At 32.3% G+C, this 12,509-nt stretch overlaps 6 non-coding genes across 6 annotated transcripts; all 6 read right to left on the bottom strand.

The window, feature by feature from the left end:
• Window positions 1–182: 182 nt before the first annotated feature.
• Window positions 183–398, bottom strand: LOC128644580 (small nucleolar RNA U3). The gene has a single exon (XR_008400012.1). It is a non-coding gene; the product is annotated as a small nucleolar RNA U3 (small nucleolar RNA).
• Window positions 399–8,107: 7,709 nt separating this feature from the next.
• Window positions 8,108–8,323, bottom strand: LOC128644581 (small nucleolar RNA U3). The gene has a single exon (XR_008400013.1). It is a non-coding gene; the product is annotated as a small nucleolar RNA U3 (small nucleolar RNA).
• A 792-nt stretch (window positions 8,324–9,115) lies between these two features.
• LOC128644578 (small nucleolar RNA U3) lies at window positions 9,116–9,331 on the bottom strand. Its single transcript, XR_008400010.1, has one exon. It is a non-coding gene; the product is annotated as a small nucleolar RNA U3 (small nucleolar RNA).
• A 796-nt stretch (window positions 9,332–10,127) lies between these two features.
• Window positions 10,128–10,343, bottom strand: LOC128644582 (small nucleolar RNA U3). Its single transcript, XR_008400014.1, has one exon. It is a non-coding gene; the product is annotated as a small nucleolar RNA U3 (small nucleolar RNA).
• Window positions 10,344–11,139: 796 nt separating this feature from the next.
• LOC128644576 (small nucleolar RNA U3) lies at window positions 11,140–11,355 on the bottom strand. Its single transcript, XR_008400008.1, has one exon. It is a non-coding gene; the product is annotated as a small nucleolar RNA U3 (small nucleolar RNA).
• A 792-nt stretch (window positions 11,356–12,147) lies between these two features.
• Window positions 12,148–12,363, bottom strand: LOC128644579 (small nucleolar RNA U3). Its single transcript, XR_008400011.1, has one exon. It is a non-coding gene; the product is annotated as a small nucleolar RNA U3 (small nucleolar RNA).
• Between the last annotated feature and the right edge of the window lie 146 nt (window positions 12,364–12,509).

Below are 12,509 nucleotides of genomic sequence, written 5' to 3'. Positions count from 1 at the left end.
TAAATCTCTTTATAAAATGAAAACCACATTTTTCAATTTTTTTATAGGTCCATAACTGCTCCTCAAGTGATTTTGTACTATTTCTTGATATTCCACAAAAATTAATTTGATGTTTACTGATATACAATTTCTTGAAAATAAAGCTCTTAAATAAAGCTTTTCTTTTGAAAATTAGTATATTAGCCACTCAGCTTGTGTTTTCTCTCGCCAACACTTCTATACAAAAAGTGGAACAGTTAGCAATAGTAAACAACAGCTGCTTTAAAACAGCATCGCTTACAGTCTTCAAACTGAAGAGAAAACACTCAAGCTCATCATCATGGAAAGCAAGTTTGTTCACTTTCAAGCACATTTCTCCAAACAAAACCTATAGAAATGATCCCTGAAAGTATAATCCTGGCACCTAAATGGGAAGATTTTCTAGTCCCCAATTATTCTTCCTCTTTAAACATATTGTGAGGGTATATTTCAATTTTCTCATCTAATAATTTAAAAAAGTTACTCCTTTTAAAACTTGTTCTACAATATTTAAAGTTCTTAAATGTAATACTAACATACCAACTGAGTCGTATAAGAAGCAATACAAATGGTCAAATGCAAATATTCATCAAGATAACAGAAATGATATGATAATTTCAGATTGAACCCTTTAATATTTTTGTTCTGAATTATTTTATTTTAACCTATGATAAATCAAATTATTTAAATGTCACTTATGAAGTAGTCAAGTTTTAAAAAAAGGCGCCAGCATAGTGTGAATCTGTATTGAAAGTTGTTCACTCCCCACACATAAATTGTACTTACAAGAAGTAAGGCACAACGGCTTTCTGGAGCATTAACAGCTGTCCAGGTAGCTGCTCTCTCGTAGTGAAAGTGTAATCCTTGATGCTGCATACGATATGCAGATGTCTTGCAGCTATGACCCCTTCAGCAGGCTACTTTCTCTCGTAGTATCTGTCTTTAGGAGAAAAGCCCAAACCAGGTCGGCTAGCAACTGTGTCCGGATGCAAAATGTAAAAAAAATCTCACAAGTAAAAAATATCACTCCAGCCGTGATAGAGATATAGTTAAAAACAAATGTTTATTTGGTAAACATGTAATCACAACGCGTTTCCCGGTCTATCTTGACCGCTTCCTCAGGTGAATATACTATATCTAAACTACACAGCTTATATTCGCTTTGCTCGGCGTCCAAGCCTAAACAAGGCGCATGCGTGAAGGAGTGTGCAATACCCAAAACCAAAGAGGGTGTGTATCTACGCCTTTGTGATTGGTTCTCGAACGTAATACAGGAACCAACCAGATCGAGATCTGATAACACACCTCGAGTGTGTGTGTAGGGGATATACCAAAAAGTCTATGCCTATCGGATAATGCAGTGACCACCAATTAAGTGAAGTATTGTACTAAGTAAAAGTTTCAAATCACTGCTATATATTTGGATGTTGCGGTTTAAAAGGTAGCAAAAATCCAATAGATACAAACAGTGGCACTACTCAACAAGAATCCTATATACGTATATACAACCCCAGATACACACCCTCTTTGGTTTTGGGTATTGCACACTCCTTCACGCATGCGCCTTGTTTAGGCTTGGACGCCGAGCAAAGCGAATATAAGCTGTGTAGTTTAGATATAGTATATTCACCTGAGGAAGCGGTCAAGATAGACCGGGAAACGCGTTGTGATTACATGTTTACCAAATAAACATTTGTTTTTAACTATATCTCTATCACGGCTGGAGTGATATTTTTTACTTGTGAGATTTTTTATACATTTTGCATCCGGACACAGTTGCTAGCCCACCTGGTTTGGGCTTTTCTCCTAAAGACAGATACTACGAGAGAAAGTAGCCTGCTGAAGGGGTCATAGCTGCAAGACATCTGCATATCGTATGCAGCATCAAGGATTACACTTTCACTACAAGAGAGCAGCTACCTGGACAGCTGTTAATGCTCCAGAAAGCCGTTGTAGCACTTCTCAAGTGCCTTACTTCTTGTAAGTACAATTTATGTGTGGGGAGTGAACAACTTTCAATACAGATTCACACTATGCTGGCGCCTTCTTTTCTTTTGTGTTCTATACAGATTTGCTTAGTTTGAATTGCCTTCAACTTTTGGAAGAAGTTTTTGCCGCCACACCTTCATTATTTGAACTTTGGACTTTTGTGTTCACACACCAGGTTTTTGGTTGTATTGTTGTATCAGTATTGACCTTATTTGTGATAATCACCTCACTTTATTTAGCGTGTGGGTCACTCATTGTATTTATGCACTTATTTTCTTTTGCACATTTTACTGTCAGAGGTATTATATGTAAATGTTGTTTTATCATTAGGCGCAACTGACTTTTTACACTTGGTTTATTAGTACTTTCTTATTTGGCACTGGTCAGTTAGCGACTTATATACACTTTGTTTTTTTCTTGAACTATCAGTGTATTTAAAAGATTTTATTTGTTGTATCACATTACACCAGTAGGGGGAGTATATTTAATTAACACAATGCAGAGTAAGGAGCAGAGAGTTAATTCACGTCAAATTTTGAGCAACTTAGATACCCCATTAGAGGTTTTATCTAAAGGAGATGATGAACTTACAATGGTTCAATTATTTCACAAACTAGAAGACGCTTTAAAACGGGAACACAGACACTGGTGGGACATAGACACCCTAAAAAAATATAAAAACAAAGGTCATATACCAAGAGGTTTAAGGATTAGTAAACTATGTTCCTTTACACATGATGAAGATCTTACTAAAAATGGTAGAATGAACTAACTGTTTGTTCATTTAAGTTAATAGATCTACTTATTGAATTTAGAGAGACTCTTTTGAACAGTGTGGGCTCGGAAATTGAGAAACTACAAATGTTATTAGGTAAATTTGCTAATAACCCTGATTATACGAGCAAAAACAAAAAGATACTAGATAGATCAGATACATTCCAAAAGAAATTAATTAGGCAAAAAATTAAAAAATTAGCTAGAGACGAAAAAGATTATTTAGAAGGTTGTATCTATAGTACACCCACAATGAATAATGAAATGGAGGATATCTCCAATGAAGACAACAGTGAACAGAAATAGATCTTAGACCCAGAAGGGGAAACAAACAATAAATGGGTTAAGGTAAATTACAAAAAGCCTAAAGATAAAAAGAAAAATGTGGGGGGTAATCAGAATCTGAGGCTGGACTATCAATCGCCAGGTCCCTCTAGGAATAATTTTGATACATGGAGAGACAAAAATAACCATGTCAATCAGGGTGTTTATTCTAATAATAGGAGATTTAACAGTAACCATTATTCACCAAGGAATTTTTCTAACAATAGATATAATCAATTTGGAGAGTATAATCATAAGAATGATGAATATTACAAAATGTCATCACAGAATAGAAATAAACAACATTACCCTTATCAGTATAATTGGGAAAATAATAAATCGGACTGGAGATCACAAAATTCACAGGATTTTCAGTCAAACAGAGAGCAAGATCCTCATATAACACATCAGAGACACAGGCCTATACGTCTAAAGCAATTAGAGAGAGCTCCCCCAAGAGTAGAAAATATAAGAACTTTTACACCTCAGAAAAGATCATACGCAAGCGTGGCAGGAGAGGCAGAGGTAAATCTGCCAAAAAGAAGAGACTTGAGAGAATGAAAGAAGGTATCTTCAATCTCTCGAGTCACATCCTCACAAATGAAGAAATTTGCATATTAAATAGGGGCCTTTCTTTTTGTCCTTCTAACGAACACAATTTGTTCGAACTATTTGTGGACCTTAATCGGTTTGTAAGAAAACTGTCTATGCAAAAGTATTTTTGTGATAAGAAAATTAATAACACAACACAATCTGCTATCATTACGGATGATATGCCAGAAAGACCAACTGATAATATAGTGTATCATGAACCAGAAGAGTTATGTAATATTTTATTTGAAGATTATATTCATTCCAATTTAATGTTAAGATCTAATTTTAACCCGCCAGTTACAAGTCCATATATATCTCTATTTCAAAATCTTGTTCTAGAGGAGTTTGGAGCACTAGAGAAGAATGTGGGTAATCCTAATTTGAATGTATATGAGATTAGAGCTCTGTCAAGACTAGCCAAGAATGATAACTTGGTGATCAGGCAGGCTGATAAGGGGGGAGGGGTTGTTCTGCAAAATATGTCAGATTATTTACAGGAAGCAGATAGGATCTTATTAGATCAAGATTATTATAAAAAGCTTACATATAATCCTACCAAAACATACACCACCCATCTAATCAGAATGGTAGACAAGGGTATTTTAGAGGGGATCCTCACCAAAAAGGAGAAAGAATATCTTGTCCCCATGTCACCAAATCTAGCATACTATTATCACCTCCCGAAAATCCACAAATGTACCAATAATCCACCTGGTAGGCCCATTATTTCGGGCATAGGGAGTCTCACTTGCAATTTATCCGAATATATTGATCATTTTTTTAAAAAAATAGTGAAGGGTCTTCCATCATATATCAAAGACACACCGGACCTTATAGCCAAACTATCTAAAATAGAAAAGGCTGAGCGTAAGCTCATGTGGTTCACTTGTGACGTGACAGCTCTTTATTCAAACATAGAGCATCATCTGGGCATAGATGCTATAGATGTTTTTTTGAAGAGGGATCAATTTTTACCCACGAAACAAAGATTATTTTTGTTAGAAGCTATTTCATTTGTGTTAAAACATAATTATTTTGTTTATCAGGAACAATTTTTTTTACAAATTAAGGGAACGGCCATGGGCACCAGATTTGCCCCCAGCTTTGCTAATTTATTTATGGGGGTATTTGAAGAAAGATACATTTACAACTCCCCCCTGGGGGCAAGTCTGGTGTTCTATGGCTGTTTTATAGATGATCTTATTTTTATTTGGGAAGGTACAGAGGATAATGCCTTAGACTTTATTAAATCACTTAATGAAAATAATATGGGACTTAAGTTCACTCATAATATTAATGCAGATCATATTGAATTTTTGGACTTGGTACTATATTGGGACCAAGTAGGTCATATTTTGACCAAAACTCACTTTAAAACAGTGGACACAAATAGTTACTTGAATTATAAAAGCAACCATTATAAAGCATGGAAGAAGAATATACCATACAATCAGTTCTCTAGAATCCGTAGAAATTGCACAAACTTAACTCTTTTTGATGAACAAGCAGGAATCCTAAAAAGTAGATTCTTGGAAAGAGATTATCCTAGGGATCTAATAGAGGAGAGCTTTTTGAAGGCAAGGAATAAAGATAGATCTGAATTTTTTAAAACTTCAAAAGGGAAAGAGAATGTAGAATACAACAAGTTAGATGAAATAGGTACTAATAAGAACAACATTAATAATAAAAATAAAAATCTTAGATTTATAACTAAATATACTTCAAATCATGATAAAATTAAGAGAATTGTTCGTAAACATTGGAATATTCTATTGAATGATCCGGTATTAAGAAACATTTTAGATGAAAACCCTATATGTACTTTTAAAAGGGCCCCTTCACTTAAAAATAAACTTGCTCCCAGCAAAATAGTGATGAGGAAATTTGGAAAAAATAAAGAACAGAAGGTGAAAGATTGGCTGTATAATAAGAAAGGTTTTTATGAATGCAATAGAGCGACCTGTGGCTTGTGTGAATTTACGAAGGGGGAAAAGTTGAAATTTATGTCTTTTTCTACAAAGGAGGAATTTGAGATAAAAACTCGTTTTTCATGTGATTCCTCTTTCGTAATATATCTACTGGAGTGCAAATGTGGCCTACAGTATATAGGGAGAACTTCTAGACCCCTGAAAAAAAGATGGGGGGAGCACATGAGAAATGTGAGAAAGTCCTGTATTAAGCACAGTGTCTCTAGACATGGAGTATGTTGTCATGATGGGCAGACAGATTTGTATAGTATTTTTCCAATTGAACAAATTTCTTCTAAATGGGGCAGAAATAGACTAATTGACCTAAGACAAAGGGAGACATACTGGATCTGGAAATTGAAAACTTTGAATCCATATGGTCTAAATGAGAATCTTGACATGGCGGCTTTTAATTAGGTTTAAGTCAAATATTTTTAGTTAGTAGTTAGTTATTCCCTATTTTTGTTTCATTTTTATTACATTGGGTGGTTCATTTACATTTGGGGAGACTTTGCCCAGGTATCTGGGTAATATTTTACCCTTTTAACTGTTAACAAGTGGTTTCAGATTTTGATATCTTTATATGAGGAGGACTAGGTGTGGGACATCATGGTTCGGTAGAGCCTGACATAGATGCTAATACTAAACACTTTTAATAAATTTTATTTGTATGTTATTATTATATTATTTATATTTTTTTATAAATATTTTTGTATCCATTTAATACAGAAGTTATTTTAGATTTTATATTTTATGCACTATGGGTATTATATTTTTCTATATAGTGTAATTAGCTATTTCAGCTGGTATATGGCAAAGCGTTGCTATCTTTTTGTAAATGCATGAAGGAGAAGAATCCCAATCTGGGGTTGTATATACGTATATAGGATTCTTATTGAGTAGTGCCACTGTTTGTATCTATTGGATTTTTGCTACCTTTTAAACCGCAACATCCAAATATATAGCAGTGATTTGATACTTTTACTTAGTACAATACTTCACTTAATTGGTGGTCACTGCATTATCCGATCGGCATAGACTTTTTGGTATATCCCCTACACACACACTCGAGGTGTGTTATCAGATCTCGATCTGGTTGGTTCCTGTATTACGTTCGAGAACCAATCACAAAGGCGTAGATACACACCCTCTTTGGTTTTGGGTATTGCACACTCCTTCACGCATGCGCCTTGTTTAGGCTTGGACGCCGAGCAAAGCGAATATAAGCTGTGTAGTTTAGATATAGTATATTCACCTGAGGAAGCGGTCAAGATAGACCGGGAAACGCGTTGTGATTACATGTTTACCAAATAAACATTTGTTTTTAACTATATCTCTATCACGGCTGGAGTGATATTTTTTACTTGTGAGATTTTTTATACATTTTGCAACCGGACACAGTTGCTAGCCCACCTGGTTTGGGCTTTTCTCCTAAAGACAGATACTACGAGAGAAAGTAGCCTGCTGAAGGGGTCATAGCTGCAAGACATCTGCATATCGTATGCAGCATCAAGGATTACACTTTCACTACGAGAGAGCAGCTACCTGGACAGCTGTTAATGCTCCAGAAAGCCGTTGTAGCACTTCTCAAGTGCCTTACTTCTTGTAAGTACAATTTATGTGTGGGGAGTGAACAACTTTCAATACAGATTCACACTATGCTGGCGCCTTCTTTTCTTTTGTGTTCTATACAGATTTGCTTTGTTTGAATTGCCTTCAACTTTTGGAAGAAGTTTTTGCCGCCACACCTTCATTATTTGAACTTTGGACTTTTGTGTTCACACACCAGGTTTTTGGTTGTATTGTTGTATCAGTATTGACCTTATTTGTGATAATCACCTCACTTTATTTAGCGTGTGGGTCACTCATTGTATTTATGCACTTATTTTCTTTTGCACATTTTACTGTCAGAGGTATTATATGTAAATGTTGTTTTATCATTAGGCGCAACTGACTTTTTACACTTGGTTTATAAGTTTTAAAAAAAATTGATTTGTAATTCCAAGCAACAAGTTTCTAAAAAGTTACTGCTATATTTTGTATTGACATGGTAGTATCATTTCTCTTGTTTGCCACTTTTCTCCTAAAAAAAATAAAATTCTGGAATGCTTTTATAGAATTTGACAAGAAACTTTAAATTGGCTATATACTTTAGAAAAATATGAAAATGACTTGTAAATATGAGAGAATAATAAATATCGCCTCTAGACATAGCCTGTATCAATTTGTCAATGTTTCAGATGTTCAGTGTTTGGAATATAAATCTCTTTATAAAATGAAAACCAAATTTTTCAATTTTTTTATAGGTCCATAACTGCTCCTCAAGTGATTTTGTATTATTTCTTGATATTCCACCAAAATTAATTTGATGTTTTCTGACATACAATTTCTTGAAAATAAAGCTCTCAAATAAAGCTTTTCTTTTGAAAATTAGTATATTAGCCACTCAGCTTGTGTTTTCTCTCACCAAAACTTCTATACAAAAAGTGGAACAGTCATCAATAGTAAACAACAGCTGCTTTAAAACAGCATCGCTTACAGGCTTCAAACTGAAGAGAAATCACTCAAGCTCATCATCATGGAAAGCAAGTTTGTTCTCTTTCAAGCAAATTTCTAAAAAAAAAACCTATAGAAAAGATCCCTGAAAGTATAATCCTGGCACCTAAATGGGAAGATTTTCTAGTCCCCAATTATTCTTCCTCTTTAAACATATTGTGAGGGTATATTTCAATTTTCTCATCTAATAATTTAAAAAAGTTACTCCTTTTAAAACTTGTTCTACAATATTTAAAGTTCTTAAATGTAATACTAACATACCGAGTCGTAAAAGAAGCAATACAAATGGTCAAATGCAAATATTCATCAAGATAACAGAAATGATATGATAATTTCAGATTGAACCCTTTAATATTTTTGTTCTGAATTTTTTTATTTTAACCTATGATAAATCAAATTATTTAAATGTCACTTATGAAGTAGTCAAGTTTTTAAAAAAATTGATTTGTAATTCCAAGCAACAAGTTTCTAAAAAGTTACTGCTATATTTTGTATTGACATGGTAGTATCATTTCTCTTGTTTGACACTTTTCTCCTAAAAAAAATAAAATTCTGGAATGCTTTTATAGAATTTGACAAGAAACTTTAAATTGGCTATATATTTTAGAAAAATATGAAAATGACTTGTAAATATGAGAGAATAATAAATATTGCCTCTAGACATAGCCTGTATCAATTTGTCAATGTTTCAGATGTTCAGTGTTTGGAATATAAATCTCTTTATAAAATGAAAACCACATTTTTCATTTTTTTTATAGGTCCATAACTGCTCCTCAAGTGATTTTGTACTATTTCTTGATATTCCACAAAAATTAATTTGATGTTTACTGACATACAATTTCTTGAAAATAAAGCTCTTAAATAAAGCTTTTCTTTTGAAAATTAGTATATTAGCCACTCAGCTTGTGATTTCTCTCGCCAACACTTCTATACAAAAAGTGGAACAGTCAGCAATAGTAAACAACAGCTGCTTTAAAACAGCATCGCTTACAGTCTTCAAACTGAAGAGAAAACACTCAAGCTCATCATCATGGAAAGCAAGTTTGTTCACTTTCAAGCACATTTCTCCAAACAAAACCTATAGAAATGATCCCTGAAAGTATAATCCTGGCACCTAAATGGGAAGATTTTCTAGTCCCCAATTATTCTTCCTCTTTAAACATATTGTGAGGGTATATTTCAATTTTCTCATCTAATAATTTAAAAAAGTTACTCCTTTTAAAACTTGTTCTACAATATTTAAAGTTCTTAAATGTAATACTAACATACCAACTGAGTCGTATAAGAAGCAATACAAATGGTCAAATGCAAATATTCATCAAGATAACAGAAATTATATGATAATTTCAGATTGAACCCTTTAATATTTTTGTTCTGAATTATTTTATTTTAACCTATGATAAATCAAATTATTTAAATGTCACTTATGAAGTAGCCAAGTTTTAAAAAAAATTGATTTGTAATTCCAAGCAACACGTTTCTAAAAAGTTACTGCTATATTTTGTATTGACATGGTAGTATCATTTCTCTTGTTTGACACTTTTCTCCTAAAAAAAATAAAATTCTGGAATGCTTTTATAGAATTTGACAAGAAACTTTAGATTGGCTAAATACTTTAGAAAAATATGAAAATGACTTGTAAATATGAGAGAATAATAAATATCGCCTCTAGACATAGCGTGTATCAATTTGTCAATGTTTCAAATGTTCAGTGTTTGGAATATAAATCTCTTTATAAAATGAAAACCACATTTTTCAATTTTTTTATAGGTCCATAACTGCTCCTCAAGTGATTTTGTATTATTTCTTGATATTACACAAAAATTAATTTGATGTTTTCTGACACACAATTTCTTGAAAATAAAGCTCTTAAATAAAGCTTTTCTTTTGAAAATTAGTATATTAGCCACTCAGCTTGTGTTTTCTCTCACCAACACTTCTATACAAAAAGTGGAACAGTCATCAATAGTAAACAACAGCTGCTTTAAAACAGCATCGCTTACAGTTTTCAAACTGAAGAGAAAACACTCAAGCTCCTCATCATGGAAAGCAAGTTTGTTCACTTTCAAGCACATATCTCCAAACAAAACCTATACAAATGATCCCTGAAAGTATAATCCTGGAACCTAAATGGGAAGATTTTCTAGTCCCCAATTATTCTTCCTCTTTAAACATATTGTGAGGGTATATTTCAATTTTCTCATCTAATAATTTAAAAAAGTTACTCCTTTTAAAACTTGTTCTACAATATTTAAAGTTCTTAAATGTAATACTAACATACCAACTGAGTCGTATAAGAAGCAATACAAATGGTCAAATGCAAATATTCATCAAGATAACAGAAATTATATGATAATTTCAGATTGAACCCTTTAATATTTTTGTTCTGAATTATTTTATTTTAACCTATGATAAATCAAATTATTTAAATGTCACTTATGAAGTAGTCAAGTTTTAAAAAAAATTGATTTGTAATTCCAAGCAACAAGTTTCTAAAAAGTTACTGCTATATTTTGTATTGACATGGTAGTATCATTTCTCTTGTTTGACACTTTTCTCCTAAAAAAATAAAATTCTGGAATGCTTTTATAGAATTTGACAAGAAACTTTAAATTGGCTATATACTTTAGAAAAATATGAAAATGACTTGTAAATATGAGAGAATAATAAATATCGCCTCTAGACATAGCCTGTATCAATTTGTCAATGTTTCAGATGTTCAGTGTTTGGAATATAAATCTCTTTAGAAAATGAAAACCATATTTTTCAATTTTTTTTATAGGTCCATAACTGCTCCTCAAGTGATTTTGTACTATTTCTTGATATTCCACAAAAATTAATTTGATGTTTAATGACATACAATTTCTTGAAAATAAAGCTCTAAAATAAAGCTTTTCTTTTGAAAATTAGTATATTAGCCACTCAGCTTGTGTTTTCTCTCGCCAACACTTCTATACAAAAAGTGGAACAGTCATCAATAGTAAACAACAGCTGCTTTAAAACAGCATCGCTTACAGTCTTCAAACTGAAGAGAAAACACCCAAGCTCATCATCATGGAAAGCAAGTTTGTTCACTTTCAAGCACATTTCTCCAAACAAAACCTATAGAAATGATCCCTGAAAGTATAATCCTGGCACCTAAATGGGAAGGTTTTCTAGTCCCCAATTATTCTTCCTCTTTAAACATATTGTGAGGGTATATTTCAATTTTCTCATCTAATAATTTAAAAAAGTTACTCCTTTTAAAACTTGTTCTACAATATTTAAAGTTCTTAAATTTAATACTAACATACTGAGTCGTATAAGAAGCAATGCAAATGGTCAAATGCAAATATTCATCAAGATAACAGAAATGATATGATAATTTCAGATTGAACCCTTTAATATTTTTGTTCTGAATTATTTTATTTTAACCTATGATAAATCAAATTATTTAAATGTCACTTATGAAGTAGTCAAGTTTTTAAAAAAATTGATTTGTAATTCCAAGCAACAAGTTTCTAAAAAGTTACTGCTATATTTTGTATTGACATGGTAGTATCATTTCTCTTGTTTGCCACTTTTCTCCTAAAAAAAATAAAATTCTGGAATGTTTTTATAGAATTTGACAAGAATCTTTAAATTGGCTATATACTTTAGAAAAATATGAAAATGACTTGTAAATATGAGAGAATAATAAATATCGCCTCTAGACATAGCCTGTATCAATTTGTCAATGTTTCAGATGTTCAGTGTTTGGAATATAAATCTCTTTATAAAATGAAAACCACATTTTTCAATTTTTTTATAAGTCCATAACTGCTCCTCAAGTGATTTTGTACTATTTCTTGATATTCCACAAAAATTAATTTGATGTTTACTGACATTCAATTTCTTGAAAATAAAGCTCTTAAATAAAGCTTTTCTTTTGAAAATTAGTATATTAGCCACTCTGCTTGTGTTTTCTCTCGCCAACACTTCTATACAAAAAGTGGAACAATCATCAATAGTAAACAACAGCTGCTTTCAAACAGCATCGCTTACAGTCTTCAAACTGAAGAGAAAACACTCAAGCTCATTATCATGGAAAGCAAGTTTGTTCACTTTCAAGCACATTTCTCCAAACAAAACCTATAGAAATGATCCCTGAAAGTGTAATCCAGGCACCTAAATGGGAAGATTTTCTAGTCCCCAATTATTCTTCCTCTTTAAACATATTGTGAGGGTATATTTCAATTTTCTCATCTAATAATTTAAAAAAGTTACTACTTTTATAACTTGTTCTACAATATTTAAAGTTCTTAAATG

The sequence above is a fragment of the Bombina bombina genome, unplaced genomic scaffold (genome assembly GCF_027579735.1).
Source record: "Bombina bombina isolate aBomBom1 unplaced genomic scaffold, aBomBom1.pri scaffold_2195, whole genome shotgun sequence".
Taxonomy (NCBI): Eukaryota; Metazoa; Chordata; class Amphibia; order Anura; family Bombinatoridae; genus Bombina; species Bombina bombina.
Note: the sequence above shows the minus strand (reverse complement) of the source record. Positions and strands in the feature narration are given on the sequence as shown.